This window comes from Budorcas taxicolor, chromosome 25 (genome assembly GCF_023091745.1).
Source record: "Budorcas taxicolor isolate Tak-1 chromosome 25, Takin1.1, whole genome shotgun sequence".
NCBI classification, from domain to species: domain Eukaryota; kingdom Metazoa; phylum Chordata; class Mammalia; order Artiodactyla; family Bovidae; genus Budorcas; species Budorcas taxicolor.
The window spans coordinates 38,512,652-38,526,984 of NC_068934.1; the positions used below are offsets into that span (position 1 = coordinate 38,512,652).

General features: G+C 42.2%; 1 pseudogene; it reads right to left on the reverse strand.

Moving 5' to 3' along the window:
- The window catches only part of LOC128068887 (pregnancy-associated glycoprotein 1-like), a 57,822-nt pseudogene extending 49,184 nt beyond the window's left edge, over window positions 1-8,638 (reverse strand).
- Window positions 8,639-14,333: the final 5,695 nt, after the last annotated feature.

The window sequence follows — 14,333 nt, forward strand, 5'->3', positions numbered from 1 at the left end:
CCTTTGTCAAAGAGAAGGTGTCCATAGGTGCGTAGATCTATCTCTGGGCTTTCTATTTCGTTCTGTTGAGCTATATTTCTGTCTTTGTCTTAGTACCATACTGTCTTGATGACTGTGGCTTTGTAGTGTAGTCTGAAGTCAGGCAGGTTGATTCCTCCAGTTCCATTCTTCTTTGTCAAGATTGCTTTGGATATTCAAGTTTTTTTTTTTTTTTAATTTCCATACAAATTGTGAAATTATTTGTTCTTGCTCTGTGAAAAATACCATTGGTAGCTTGAAAGGGATTGCATTGAATCTGACAAACACATGAAAAAATGCTAAACATCACTTGTTATCAGAGAAACGCAAATCAAAACCACAATGAGGTACCATTTCACGCCAGTCAGAATACCTGCTATCCAAATGTCTACAAGCAATAAATGCTGAAGAGGGTGTGGAGAAAAGGGAAATCTCTTACACTGATAGTGGGAATGCAATCTAGTACAGCCACTATGGAGAGCAGTGAGGAGATTTCTTAAAAAAACTGGAAATAGAACTGCCTTATGACCCAGCAATCCTGCTACTGGGCATACGCACTGAGGAAACCAGAATTGAAGACACATGTGTGCCCCAATGTTCATTGCACCACTGTTTATAATAGCCAGGACATGGAAACAACCTAGATGTCCATCAGCAGATGAATGGATAAGAAAGCTGTGGTACATATACACAATGAAGTATTACTCAGCCATTAAAAAGAATGCATTTGAATGAGTTCGAATGAGGTGGATAAAACTGGAGCCTGCTATACGGAGTGAAGTAAGCCAGAAAGAAAAACACCAATACAGTATACTAACACACATATATGGAATTTATAAAGATGGTAACAATAACCCTGTATGCGAGACAGCAAAAGAGACACAGATGTATAAAAATAGTCTTTTGGACGCTGTGGGAGAGGGCAAGGGTGGGGTGATTTTAGAGAATGGCATTGAACCTTGTATATTATCATATGTGAAATGAATCACCAGTCCAGGTTCAATGCATGATACAGGATGCTTGGGGCTGGTGCACTGGGATGACCCAGAGTGATGGTATAGGGAGGGGAGGGGGGAGGGGGGTTTAGGATGAGAAACACGTGCACACCCGTGGTGGATTCATGTCAATGTATGGCAAACAATACAATATTGTAAAGTAATTAGCCTCCAAATAAAATAAATAAATATACATTAAAAATTAGTAAATTACATGCTGCTGGGTGAAGACACAATTAGACTTGGTGCAATTTGAGACTCAAGGATTGTTCCCTATAATTCAGACCAGTACTTTCAACTCTCTGCAGAAAACTGGAAGGGTATCACCTGTACTTTCTACAGTTCTCTGTATGTAGCTCTCTCCTGTGAACTCTAGTTATATAGAGTCATAAATCTCTCTTCTTCGGGAAACTGTCTCTCTCTACTTACAACTTCCATGTATGTGTTGGAAACTATTTCTAGAGTTGGGGCAATTGTAGAACTCTCCTTGCTTGCTCCCCACCTCAGGAATCCATTCTCTGCTGACAGATGTTCAATGTAAAACAATGCTCCTTCATTTGTCTTTCCTACTTCGGAGTTATTAGAGACAGGAGGATAAATGTGTCCTGTAATCCTTTATGTCGACTAAAATGGAGGTCCCCCTGCAATTAGAACTCACTGAATGCCTTGTGAATGCTAGACACTGACTTCTGTGCATGGGTGAAAACTTGATTGGGGATATTGAGGCCATAGGGAGCCTCATTCTTGCTGGAGAAACATGCTCGTTACAAATAGTATTTGCTATGTGGTATGTTCTGTTCAGTTCAGTCGCTCAGTCATGTCTGAGTCTCTGCAAACCTATGGACTGCAGCACGCCAGGGCTCTCTGTTCATCACCAACTACTGGAGCTTGGGCAAACTCATGTCCATCGAGTTGGTGATTCCATCCAACCATCTCACCCTCTGTCATCCTCTCTCCTCCTGCCTTCAATCTTGCCCAGTAACAGGGTCTTTTCTAATATGTCAGTTCTTCACATCGGTTGGCCAAAGTATTGGAGGTTCAATTTCAGCATCGGTCCTTCCAATGAATATTCAGGATTGATTTCCTTTAGGATGACTGGGTGGATTTCCTTGCAGTCCAAGAGACTCTCAAGAGTCTTGTGCAACACCACAGTTCAAAATCATCAATTCTTCATTGCTCACCATTCTTTATGACCACAGTTCAAAATCATCAATTCTTCATTGCTCACCATTCTTTATGAAGCCAGTGTCACTTCCATACATGACAATAGGAAAAATCATAGCTTTGATTATACTGAAATTTTTCAGCAAAGTAATGTCTCTACTTTTAAAAAAATGTATAATTTTGTGATAGTTTTTCTTCAAATGAGCAAGCATCTTTTAATTTCATGACTGTAGTCATCCTCTCCAGTGATTTTGGAGCCCAGAAAATAACGTCTCTCACTGTTTCCATTGTTTCCCCATCTATTTGCCATGAAGTGATGGGACCAGATGCCATGATCTTCGTTTTCTGAATGGGGAGTTTAAGCCAGATGTTTCACTCTCCTATTTCACTTTCATCAAGAGGCTATTTAGTTCCTCTTTAATTTCTGCCATATGGGTGGTGTCTTCTGAATATCTGAAGTTCCTGATATTTCTCCCAGAAATCTTGATTCCAGTTTGTGTTTCTTCCAGCCCAGCGTTTCTCATGATGTACTCTGCATAGAAGTTCAATAAGCAGGGTGACAATATACAGCCTTGACGTACTCCTTTTCCTATTTGGAACCAGTCTGTTGTTCCATGTCCAGTTCTAACTGTTGCTTCCTGATCTGCATACCGATTTCTCAAGATGCAGGTTAGGTGGTCTGGTGTTCCCATCCCTTTCAGAATTTTCCACAGTTTATTGTGATCCACACAGTCAAAGGCTTTGGCATAGTCAATAAGCAGAAATATATATATTTTCTGGAACTCTCTTGGTTTTTCCATTATCCAGCAGATGTTGGAAATTTGACCTCTGGTTCCTCTGCCTTTTCTAAAACCAGCTTGAACTTCAGGGAGTTCACGGTTCACATATTGCTGAAGCCTGGCTTGGAGAATTTTTTGCATTACTTTACTAGCATGTGAGATTAGTACAATTGTGCAGTAGTTTGAGCATTCTTTGGCATTGCCTTTCTTTGGAATTGGAATGAAAACTGACCTTTTCCAGTCCCGCGGGCACTGCTGAGTTTTCCAAATTTGCTGGCATATTGAGTGCAGCACTTTCACAGCATCATCTTTCAGGATTTGAAACAGCTCAACTGGAATTCCATCACTTCCACTAGCTTTGTTCTTAGTGATGCTTTCTAAGGCCCACTTGACTTCACATTCCAAGATGTCTGGCTCTAGATTAGTGATCACATCATCATGATTATCTGGGTCATGAAGATCTTTTTTGTACAGTTCTGTGTGTTCTTGCCACCTCTTCTTAATATCTTCTGCTTCTGTTAGGTCCATACCATTTCTGTCCTTTATGGAACGCATCTTTTCATGAAATGTTCCCTTGGTAGCTCTAATTTTCTTGAACAGATCTCTGGTCTTTCCCATTCTGTTGTTTTCCTCTATTTCTTTGCATTGATCGCTGAAGAAGGCTTTCTTATCTCTTCTTGCTATTCTTTAGAACTTTGCATACAGATGCTTATATCTTTTCTTTTCTCCTTTGCTTTTCACCTCTCTTCTTTTCACAGCTATTTGTAAGGCCTCCCCAGACAGCCATTTTGCTTTTTTGCGTTTCTTTTCCATGGGGTGAAAGTGTAGTCACTCAGTCATGTCTGACTGTTCGTGACCCCCTGGACTGCAACCTACCAGGCTACTTCGTCCATGGGATTATCCAGGCAAGAGTACTGGAGTAGGGTGCCTCTCATGTCTAGCATGTACCAGAGTCACAATTCACTATGTTACCCTTACGTCTAAGAAGGCAGATGCACAAGAAATAACACACACACACATAGTGAATTGTGACCTTGGAACATGCTCATGACACACACACATAGTCTGTGTGTGTCAATTCTTCTGCATCTGCCTTCTTAGATGTGAGGGCGAGTTTTATTCTCATTGCCTCCCTAAAGTGCCTGGCACACAGTGGATGCCCAGTGCTTGTCTGTTTGGTGAGTGAATGAAGACTGAAAATAATGAATGAGAAACATCCAGAGGGCTGTATCTGGTGGGGAACAAATAATGGGTCAACCACAGAGTGAAGATGTAGATTCATAGGGACAGTAGATCTTCAAAATGGAGAGAGAGAGGAGCTCCTCTGGGAGAGGATGTCTCCCAGCACTGCTCCTACAACCAGCTCAGACCCTTAGACCCTGGCCAGGAAATGCATGACAAGCCCACAGAAACCCCAAAGGACAGGTCAGTTTTTTTCTGGGGGTACCACATAGAATCCTATCAATTATGCCTCTTGTCCTCAGGTCACTCCTGGATCCCACCTTCCTGATTATCTGTTATAGTCCCTGCCCCGCTGTGTGCCCAGGTACGTGTAGTTTATTTTTTCTTAGTTGCTTTCAAATGTTAAGACTGCAGGCAACCTCTCTCCACTGCTGGGTAGCTGCTCCCTAAGGAGACCAGTTTTCCCCATTTGCTCAGGATGTGCCCTGTTTTTAAACTGATATTTATCTGTACTGAGAACTTCCTTGGTCTCAAGTATCACTGGACAGTTGGTCGTCTTACAACTCTTGTCCCCAAACACCCCACAGCAACTTCAGGCCTGAAAAGTCAGCCTAATTCCATCTTTTACCACATGTGTGCCCTCAGCAAGGCCCTTGCTGTCTGCACCTCAGTTTCCTCATATGTCTCATGAGCTAATCAGAGTAACTGCTGTGTGGGGTTGTTGCAGGATTAAACCAGTTATCAACTGAAAGTGCCTGGAAGAGTCTGTGAATATAAAAGTGGGTGCTTTTCCCCCCTCTTCTCACTCCCAGAAAATGAACCTTGAACTGCTCATGGGCAGAGGAGCTGCAAGCCCACACTTAAAGCCATTCTCTGGGTTAGCTAATCCATTTATTCCTGTGTCACCAGGGGCACTGCCTCCACAGAGACATGATCCTGTGGGTAAGATGGCCAATATCTATGGGAGTTAGGTTGGGGAGGGTCCTGTCAGATGGTCTTGCATCTGTCTTGCAAGCAGTGGTCACTCCATAGCCAATCCTGTCTCAGCTTCTGTTTACATGTTACCCAAACAGTGTCATAGGCAAGAGATCCCATCATGTTCCCAGATCCATAAGCAACCCTGAAGGTCTTTTGTGTAGGCCAGAAGGTGGAAGAATTTTAATGTCTGAACTTAACTTGTGTAGCTGCATACACAAGAGATGAGTGTCATCAGGTGCCAGCGGTGGGAACAGGGTGGCATAGCAAGTGAAAGGTAATCCAGGTACAGGGTGTCTGTACTCACAACAGGCTCAGTTCAGTTCAGTTCAGTTCAGGGTCTCAGTCATGTCCGACTCTTTGCGACCCCATGAATCGCAGCACGCCAGGCCTCCCTGTCCATCATCAACTCCTGGAGTTCACTCAAACTCACATCTATCGAGTCGGTGATGCCATCCAGCCATCTCATCCTCTGTCATCCCCTTTTCCTCCTGCCCCCAATACCTCCCATCATCAGAGTCTTTTTCAATGAGTCAGCTCTTCACATGAGGTGACCGGAGTACTGGAGTTCCAGCTTTAGCATCATTCCTTCCAAAGAACACCCAGGACCAATCTCCTTTAGAATGGACTGTTTGGATCTCCTTGCAGTCCAAGGGACTCTCAAGAGTCTTCTCCAACACCACAGTTCAAAAACATCAATTCTTCAGCACTCAGCTTTCTTCACAGTCCAACTCTCACATCCATATGTGACCAGTGGAAAAACCATAGCCTTGAGTAGACGGACCTTTGTTGGCAAAGTAATGTCTCTGCTTTTCAATATGCTATCTAGGTTGGTCATAATTTTCCTTCAAAGGAGTGAGCATCTTTTAATTTCATGACTTCAGTCACCATCTGCAGGGCAGGACAGGGGCAAAAGAGGGAGGGCACCTACAAGTCAGATAAGCCTGTATCAAAGACAACCTGGAATTCCTGAGAGGGTGTTCCAATGGTGATGTTACCGATGTGGAGCATCTACAGAGAGAAGGAGGGAGTGGGTTAGTGCAGAACTGGCTACCCTCTATTCCCACACTACTACCTCCCATTGGGTGTCACATATCTCTTGAGATTACTTTCTAACCACTGTGTAGCTTACAGTATTTGATCACTGAGGTGCTTGCATTTATTTTTTCCCTGTGCTACATTGTATGCAGGATATTGATTCTATGACCAGACTTTTAAGTGGAACCTCCTGCATGAAAAGCCCAGAGGCATAACCACTGGGCTTCCAGAACAGCTGGACACCCAGGGAAGTCTTGGTGCCTTCACTGGAGAAGCTCTGCAGTCTCTTCAAACCTAGCCTTAGAATCTCTTTCTCCAGTAAGTCCTTCTTGACCAACCCCAGCCACTTCCCTCCAAACTCAGACCACATCCAATCAACACCACACAGGTGACCCTTTTATTTGACATGCATTCAATCTGTGCATATCTCTCAGGCTGGCATGGCCATTTTTGAAGACAAAATAAGCCCTTTTCTAATCTAAAAACAGTAAGCACTGTGTTACAGTCTTATAGCCTTACACGGAATACGGGTTCAGTAACTTTTTACTGCTGTGGTTCTTGCATCTGTAGAAACTGAATTCCTATGCTGGGGGATTCACAATTACTTTGCAGTTGGATCTACTTTTTGATCAGAGATGGTTCACTCTTCATCCATAATTGAGTGACTCCCTTATTTCAGAAGGATCTGCTGCTGCTGCTGCTGCTAAGTCGCTTCAGTCATGTCTGATTCTGCACAACCCAATAGAGAGGAGCCCACCAGGCTCCCCCATCACTGGGATTCTCCAGGCAAGAACACTGGAATGGCTTGCCATTTCCTTCTCCAATTCAGGAAAGTGAAAAATGAAAGTGAACTCATTCAGTCGTGTCTGACTCTTAGCCACCCCATGGACTGCAGCCTACCAGTCCTCTCCGTCCTTGGGTTTTGCCAGGCAAGAGGACTGTAGTGGGTCGTCATTGCCTTCTGCTCAGAAGAAATGATCTCCCTCAAACTAATGGCACATCTTTGACACAGAAATGGATGTTTACCTGCCACCTGGTAATTTACCTTCTCCTCTGCGTGGGGCACCTTTAGAGCGGTATGTCTGCCTCCTGCAGGAGCAACAACCCCAACATCCCGCGTGGCACCTCCAGATGAGCCCCAGTGCTAGGTTAGAGCACCAGGGGGCTTTGTGGAGCATCATCCTCCCCAAACGCTCACATCCATGATGTTCCTCAGGGGGTGAATAGTGATATCTGAGCCAAAAGAAGAAATCTGAGACAGTCTGTAAACATGTTCCTTCAGGAAATTGCTCAGCATGTTTTTATCACTGAGGGTATTTCTCATTGTCTTCACTTTCTTTAGAGGTATTCTTTCACTGAACATTTGAGAAAGAAAACAATGAAGATGCTAACAGTAGCTGTCAGTGTTAAGGTATAACTATCATTGTAATTACACTGTGTATTTGATAATCATTTTTATGAGTCACCTTATTATAAGAATTTTATGCATATTCTATGGGAAAGACATAGGTTTGAATAAAGATTCTGTTCTGTAATGTTGGGTAAGCCATATGACCATGTGGGGTCTCAGTGACCCCTTTGGTAAAATGGTGGAATGTAACGATTCAAACCCTCCAAATAGGATATCCTGGGGATAGTGAAGTGATGGATATTAGGTGCCTGATAAATAGGAAGTCTCAACATGACAGCCACTAGCATTGCCGTTGCCACCCCATTGTAGCCTTCTCATAGAAGCTCAGGGAAAGAGGTAGAAGGGGGATTCCTGTCCTCTTTTACAAGGGAGGAATTAGAAATGCAAGAGGCTTGTGAATTGGCTGTGGTCACACTGCTTGTCAGATATAAAACAGTGTATAAGTAGCTCTCCCAATCTTTCTCCAATTTGAAAGAGAAGAGATAGCTGAAAAAAGAATCCAGGAGATAGGGAAAAGTTAGGGAAATATAGAGGCTCAAGAAGGAAGGATGAGTCAAATGAAAAATTAAAATAAAACAGCACACAGAGAAATACACTCAAAGCCTTCCAAAGAGATGGAGAAATAAATAACAGTGATACAGAGATGCAGACATTGACATATACACACTGAAGTAGAGAGGGAACAAAGAGAACATGCTAAATAAAATGTAGAAAAGTACTATTCCACAGGACTACACCTACATCTGCATTGACTGTGCTCTGAACAATTGCAAGGAGTTCCAATTTCAATAGCCCGTGACATGACTGGACCCAAAGAGTTGTAGAGCTATGCAAATCTACACCAAGTCCCTTGGGACCCACAGTTCCTATAGCAACGTACTTATCAATGAGTAAGGGTTGAAACTTAAGATTGTCTGGGAAATATTCCATTCACTTCTAAACCTGATGGGTGGAAGAATAATCAGATGAAAAGAAAAATCTGAGAAAGGAATAAGATGAGACTTACAGTCCCCATATACTTACTTAACTATGCACTCTGAGAAGGCCACCAGCCCAAGGAGCACAAGCCACTTCATGCTTATTTCCTGTCTCCAAGGAAGCAGGGAAGTTCAGGTTCTTAGCATATAGTGGTGACTGGGATCCCCTAGTTATATACGCCTAGTTATATACATGCCCTAGTTTAGCCCTTTAGGCCAATAATAGGTCTGAACAAACAAACAAACATAAAAAAAAAGGTCTTGATAAAATGTTTACTTTCATCAGTGTCCTTGGCGAGTGGACTTTGAAGCTTCTCAGAATACAGAAAATTGAACTGCAATCTCTTCCTTGAAGCTTGGTTGGAAAATCAAACTGATCTGTATGGACATCCAAGAAGATGGAGAACCTTGCATACTTGGAGAAAAAAACTGCTCAGAACATCATGAAAATTAACACTAAGGGCCATGCTCAACATTTTTGGTTTCATATCATCTTCCTAGCCACTTCATGAGAAATGCGTTGCTGTCTTCATTGGAGAGGAGATTGCTAGAAAGATAAGTTGTCAAGTGGCAAAGTGAAGACTTCAGGGACAGCCCAGGCACATACAACTGGCTTTAGGTAGTGGGTCTAATGGCAGATGTCAGGGGCACATATGATGCCACTCTGCATCAAAGATTTAGGGCAGAGTAGTACTTCAATTGCATGGTTTCAGTATTGGAAGAAATGTCATATGCATCCACAAGATATTTTATATCATCCAACAAACAGACAAGGAAGAAGTGTGTTTTGGGTTCTGGGTTAAAGGCTTCAAAGTCAAAGTTGATCAAATCAAAAGTAGTCTTTATCTTAAGATAGCTAGCAGTCTAGTTCTCACAAACTCATGGCCCCAGGAGGCAAGAGAAACATTACTAGGACTAGGTTGCCATGTTGGACCTTGGGCAGCACAGGCCTTACCACTGGGAGCAGCCTTTCCTCCACTTCACCCATGCTGGAAAGCAGGCCAGTTGGCCATGTTTTCAAGAGAAGTCAAAGGTTTGGATATTTATGTACAATCTACTGATTTTAATGCTAGCTACTAATTTTTTTTTCCAAAAAATTACAGTGGGAATGAAATCTCCACAGCAATATACTGTAATCAGTCTTTACAGGTTTTTATTTCTCGCTTAGAGCTGGGAGTGCAGTGGGGACAGAGAGGAATTTAATTCACGTTGGTTGATCTGCAAAGAGACTGAATGCATACTGAACATGTGTGTTTCTTTTCTATTTATAAATAAATATCACCAAGGACATAAAAACCAACGAATTTAACTGCTGAAGATAAATGGATATATTTCTGTTATAATTTCCTCATAGGGTCTATGCCATGAAAAATTTTGTGTGACAAACCAAACCTCCAAAAAATAAATTTTGAAATGTCTTCCCAATCAAAGAAGACAAAACTACTGTGGCAGCCAAAGTAAACACAATCGTGTATAATGACTCATCCAGGAGGCCCAGGGCATATTTCTGCATGAGATCTACCAATGACTGTCCCTTGAATACAACAGGAGCCTCTCCTAGTCACCAGATGTGTGTAGATGGGGCACTGTGTCTTAACAGTTATTTTTTCACATTGTTTAAATTCAGTTCTGGTGGTTAAACACAAACAGGAGGAATAGGATGTCACTGACAAATGACACACATATATGCCTTTTGAACTATGGTATTGGAGAAGACTCCTGAGAGTCCCTTGGAGTGCAAGGAGATCAAAGCTGTCCATCCTAAAATAAATCAGTCCTGAATATTTACTGGAAGGAATGATGCTGAAGCTGAAGCTCCAACTGTTTGCCCACCTCATGGGAAGAACTGACTCATTAGAAAAGACCCTGATGTTAGGAAAGATTGAAGGCAGGAAGAGAACGGGAAGACAGGATGAGATGGTTGGGTGGCGTCACCAAGTCGATGGACATGAGCTTGAGTAAGCTCCGAGAGTTGGTAATGGATAGGGAAGCCGGGCATGCTGCAGTCAATGGCATTGCAAAGAGACCAACACGATTGAAGGACTGAGCTGAACTGAACGAATTGAGAATGAAGACTGATAAATCTAATTGCATCAAGTTGGTGACTAGCTGCCCGCAACCACACATTACTTAAGTGGCTTTAAATTTCAGAATTACGACTGCGTTCAGAGTGGAATATCTTCTAAGGAAAAACAAAAATACTGCCCATCCAAAACAAAACCAAAGAAAATCAAAACATATACAGGAAAGAAATCTGAAACTATATTCAACAACTTATTGTTCCTCATATTGCTTCCATTATCATGACAGAATCATATATATGTTGAGATAAAAGCAAGACAATAATTAAAACTAATGCTCTGAAGTAAGCCTTTCAGTGGCTAGAAAAAGGGGTTCATGCATAACATAAAGAAGTTTAATTCAAACCTTACTGTTTTAAATATTGAACTGAAAGCATAAGTTTGTACCAATTAATTATATTCGTTTTTAATTTGTTTTTTTAAGGAAAATGTTTATTTCCTAATCTGACCAAAGTAAAGCCTACAAACAATGACAACTTGATAACAATGACTATTCTGAGGTCTAACATGTAGCTTCTAAATATATTTCCCATCAGACGGTGCATGGATTCTTAAAGAGATGGCTGATTTCAGGACTGAGTGAAGAAATGCACAAAATAATCTTGGGAATCGTGAAGAACCAGAAAGCTAAGGGACTTCAAAGACCAATGGGGACTGGACAGAATGTTTAGCAATCCAAATGAAAAGGCCAAACATCTACCAGTTTGTTAGGCAGAATGATGTTTCTGCTTCTCAACACATTGTTTATGTTTGTTGTAACTTTCCTTCCAAGAAGCAAAAGTCCTCTGATTTCATGGCTGCAGGCACCATCCACAGTGGATTTAGAGGCTAAGATGAAGAAATCTGTCACTGCTTCCACCTTTTCTCCTTCTATTTGCCATGAAGGATGGGGCTGGATTCCATGATCTTAGTTTTCTGATGTTTAATTTTAAGCTGGCCAGATGTGTCCAAATGTTAATAAGCAACATCTTATTTCTCACTATGATAGATTTCTAGGGCACCAACTCACAATTCTGAGCACTGAGAAAGGAAAGTAATCATCAATATTTAAGCTATTTTTGTTTCTATTAAGAATAGGTTACGTAACTACAAACAGTTCCAGGAAAACAAGCTAGACTGTCTCTTCTGGGGGTGATGAAAGAATGTTGGGGAGCAGCTAAAATACAGATGAAGCCTCACTCACTGGCCTGCAGCTCAGCTCTTGCTGTGGAGGTCTGGTTCTTAATAGACCAAGTACTGGTACTGGTCCTGACCCACTGTGCTGGTATTGTGGACTCCTGCTCTGAACTCAAGAGTGGGACATTCTGTAAGCAAACCACCCTGCTTCATCACAGTTTCTAAACAAATGAATGACATTAAAATTGTGAGAGGAACTGTTATTTCATCTTAAAGGGGAACAACCAAGTGAAATACATGAATGCATTCTTTCAATAAGCTGTGAAAAGACATCTGCTTTTTGAGAATCAGGGCAATTTGCACATGGACTGGATAGTAAATGCTCATTTTATTGGGAATAAAGAGCAATTTTTTAACATCTCATTATTTTACCCCACATACTCATTATGTACATTTTTGTGACTTGTTCATCTCACCCCTAAAATACTTCAGGAAAAAATGAATAAGAAGTAAAAGAAAGAATGAAATGAGTGCTTGTCTTGATTTATAAACAGATCTGCATAGCTGCTATAGATTGAATTGTGTCCACCTTTACTCCCAATATGATGGTATTAGGAAGTAGGGCTTTTGGGAGGTACCCAGGTTACCATGGAGTTTTGATGGTAGTCCCTCATGATGGGACTATCCTCTCCCTCTTTTCCTCTCTTATTCTCCCTCTTATTCCTTCCCTTCAACCACTACATGGGAGAAGATAGCAAGAAGAGAAAGACTGATGCAAGTCAAGAATGTCTTCACCGGGAACTCAATTGGCCATCACCTTGATGTTGCATAGCCACCAGTGTATGACAACCTGTGGGACTAAGAGGTTAGTTTTGTATTTATTAATGACAAATAGTAAAATATTTGGTTTATAACATTCTTCTTTATTATATTTTTATGTTTGAAATCATTTGTATTAAAAAGTTTATAGCAAGTCCATCTTGAAATTTCTGTCTTAGAGATACCCTGAGAAGCCCAAGATAGCAGATTCAGGCAGGTGCTCAATGAATGAGTGGTTGGAGGACAACATGCTTCTTACTCCAACTCATCTCTTGTTGTCTGAAAACCGTCCCCCACACCTCACAACCTTACTGCCCCCCCCCCCCCCGCCCCCATCTGCGTCTCCATTATCCTGCTAGGCTGAGTCATCTAGCTAGAGATGTTAATGATACAGCACAGGGTCTCGAAGCAGAAGGAATGCGGACAGATTTAGAAAGAATGAACTGGGCAGACCTGTCCCTGGTTTTCCCTTCTTTATTGCCATTTGCATGTGAGGGATTGGGCCTGGGTAGAGAGGAAGCCACAAGTTGGACTGCATGGAGATTTGCAAGAGAAGGAAGGAGGAATTCAGAACCCAGGAACCAGAAGGTGGGCAGGTTCTACAGGACCCAGGCGGGAAGGAAGAAGCACTTGGCAAAGAATAGTGCTTACATGAGGGCCAGACCTACCTGAGTCTTCTGGTTAAACTTGAAGGTTATGTCCTTCCTGGTGGAATTCCTGCTAGAGAAGTGGAGGGGAGAGAGCTGTTCTCACTCCTACTGAATCACGGAGAGAGAGAGCCTCCCCCAGAGCCCTTTGATTCCACTATAACTGTGGGTATCATCACAAGCAGAGAGCAATGGCAGGTCATGTATGGCAAACCCAATACAATATTGTAAAGTAAATAATAATAATCATTAAATAAAAAGAAAAAAATGACCTACTTTAAATAGTATTTAAAATACTACAAAATTTGTCTAAGATTCCTGGCATATCTAGTCCCCCAAGTTTTTTACCAGAGATGATTCATCAGCCTAATTTGAGTTTCTGCTGAGGAATCTACAGACTTCCCCGTGGGAACTTCTGACTTTTAAGTACCTGATCTCATCCCACAAAACCGTGGTGGATTCATGTCAATGTATGGCAAAACCAATAAAGTATTGTAAAGTAAAATAAAGTATAAATAAATTTTAAAAAATGATGGTAAGTTCCACTGGTCAAGGCTTCTAAGGTCCTCGATGTCACAGCAGCTGTGTGCCAAATAGTCTACCACTCCCAATTCTGATCCCAGGACCCATGATCATCACCTGATAGTTACAGGCCCGTGCCCACCAGAGGCAACCACAGCATCCTGAGCAAAACGAGCCTCATGTCCACTGACTGGCACTGAGCTTCAGTCGAGAACAAGTGCTCTGGAGCAAGTCCAGTCTCCCTCATCCAAGAGGTGGGAAATTGACCTTGGGTTGTATGACTCACTCTAAAGCTGCAAGTAAGTTAGTGAAGACTTGGGACCCAGGAACTCTGGTTCTCACACCAGAAGAATTTCAGAAAGGGAAAGATGAGAGAAACTCAACTGCATCCACTGAGGGGAAGCTCTCAGTTATCTGCAGGGACCAGGGTGGAAGTTCCTTTCCTGTTGCCCCTCAAGTCTGCTTCTGATTTTATCAGCAGACCTGCCTTCTTGTAGCAGCAGGAAAGCAATATTTCAGGCTGTTTCTTCTGAGTTCCAGGAACAGTGGGGGAGCCCCAGCTGTAGACCCAGGAGGCTGACATGCCTCATTGCTGTATTTTTTGAAGGC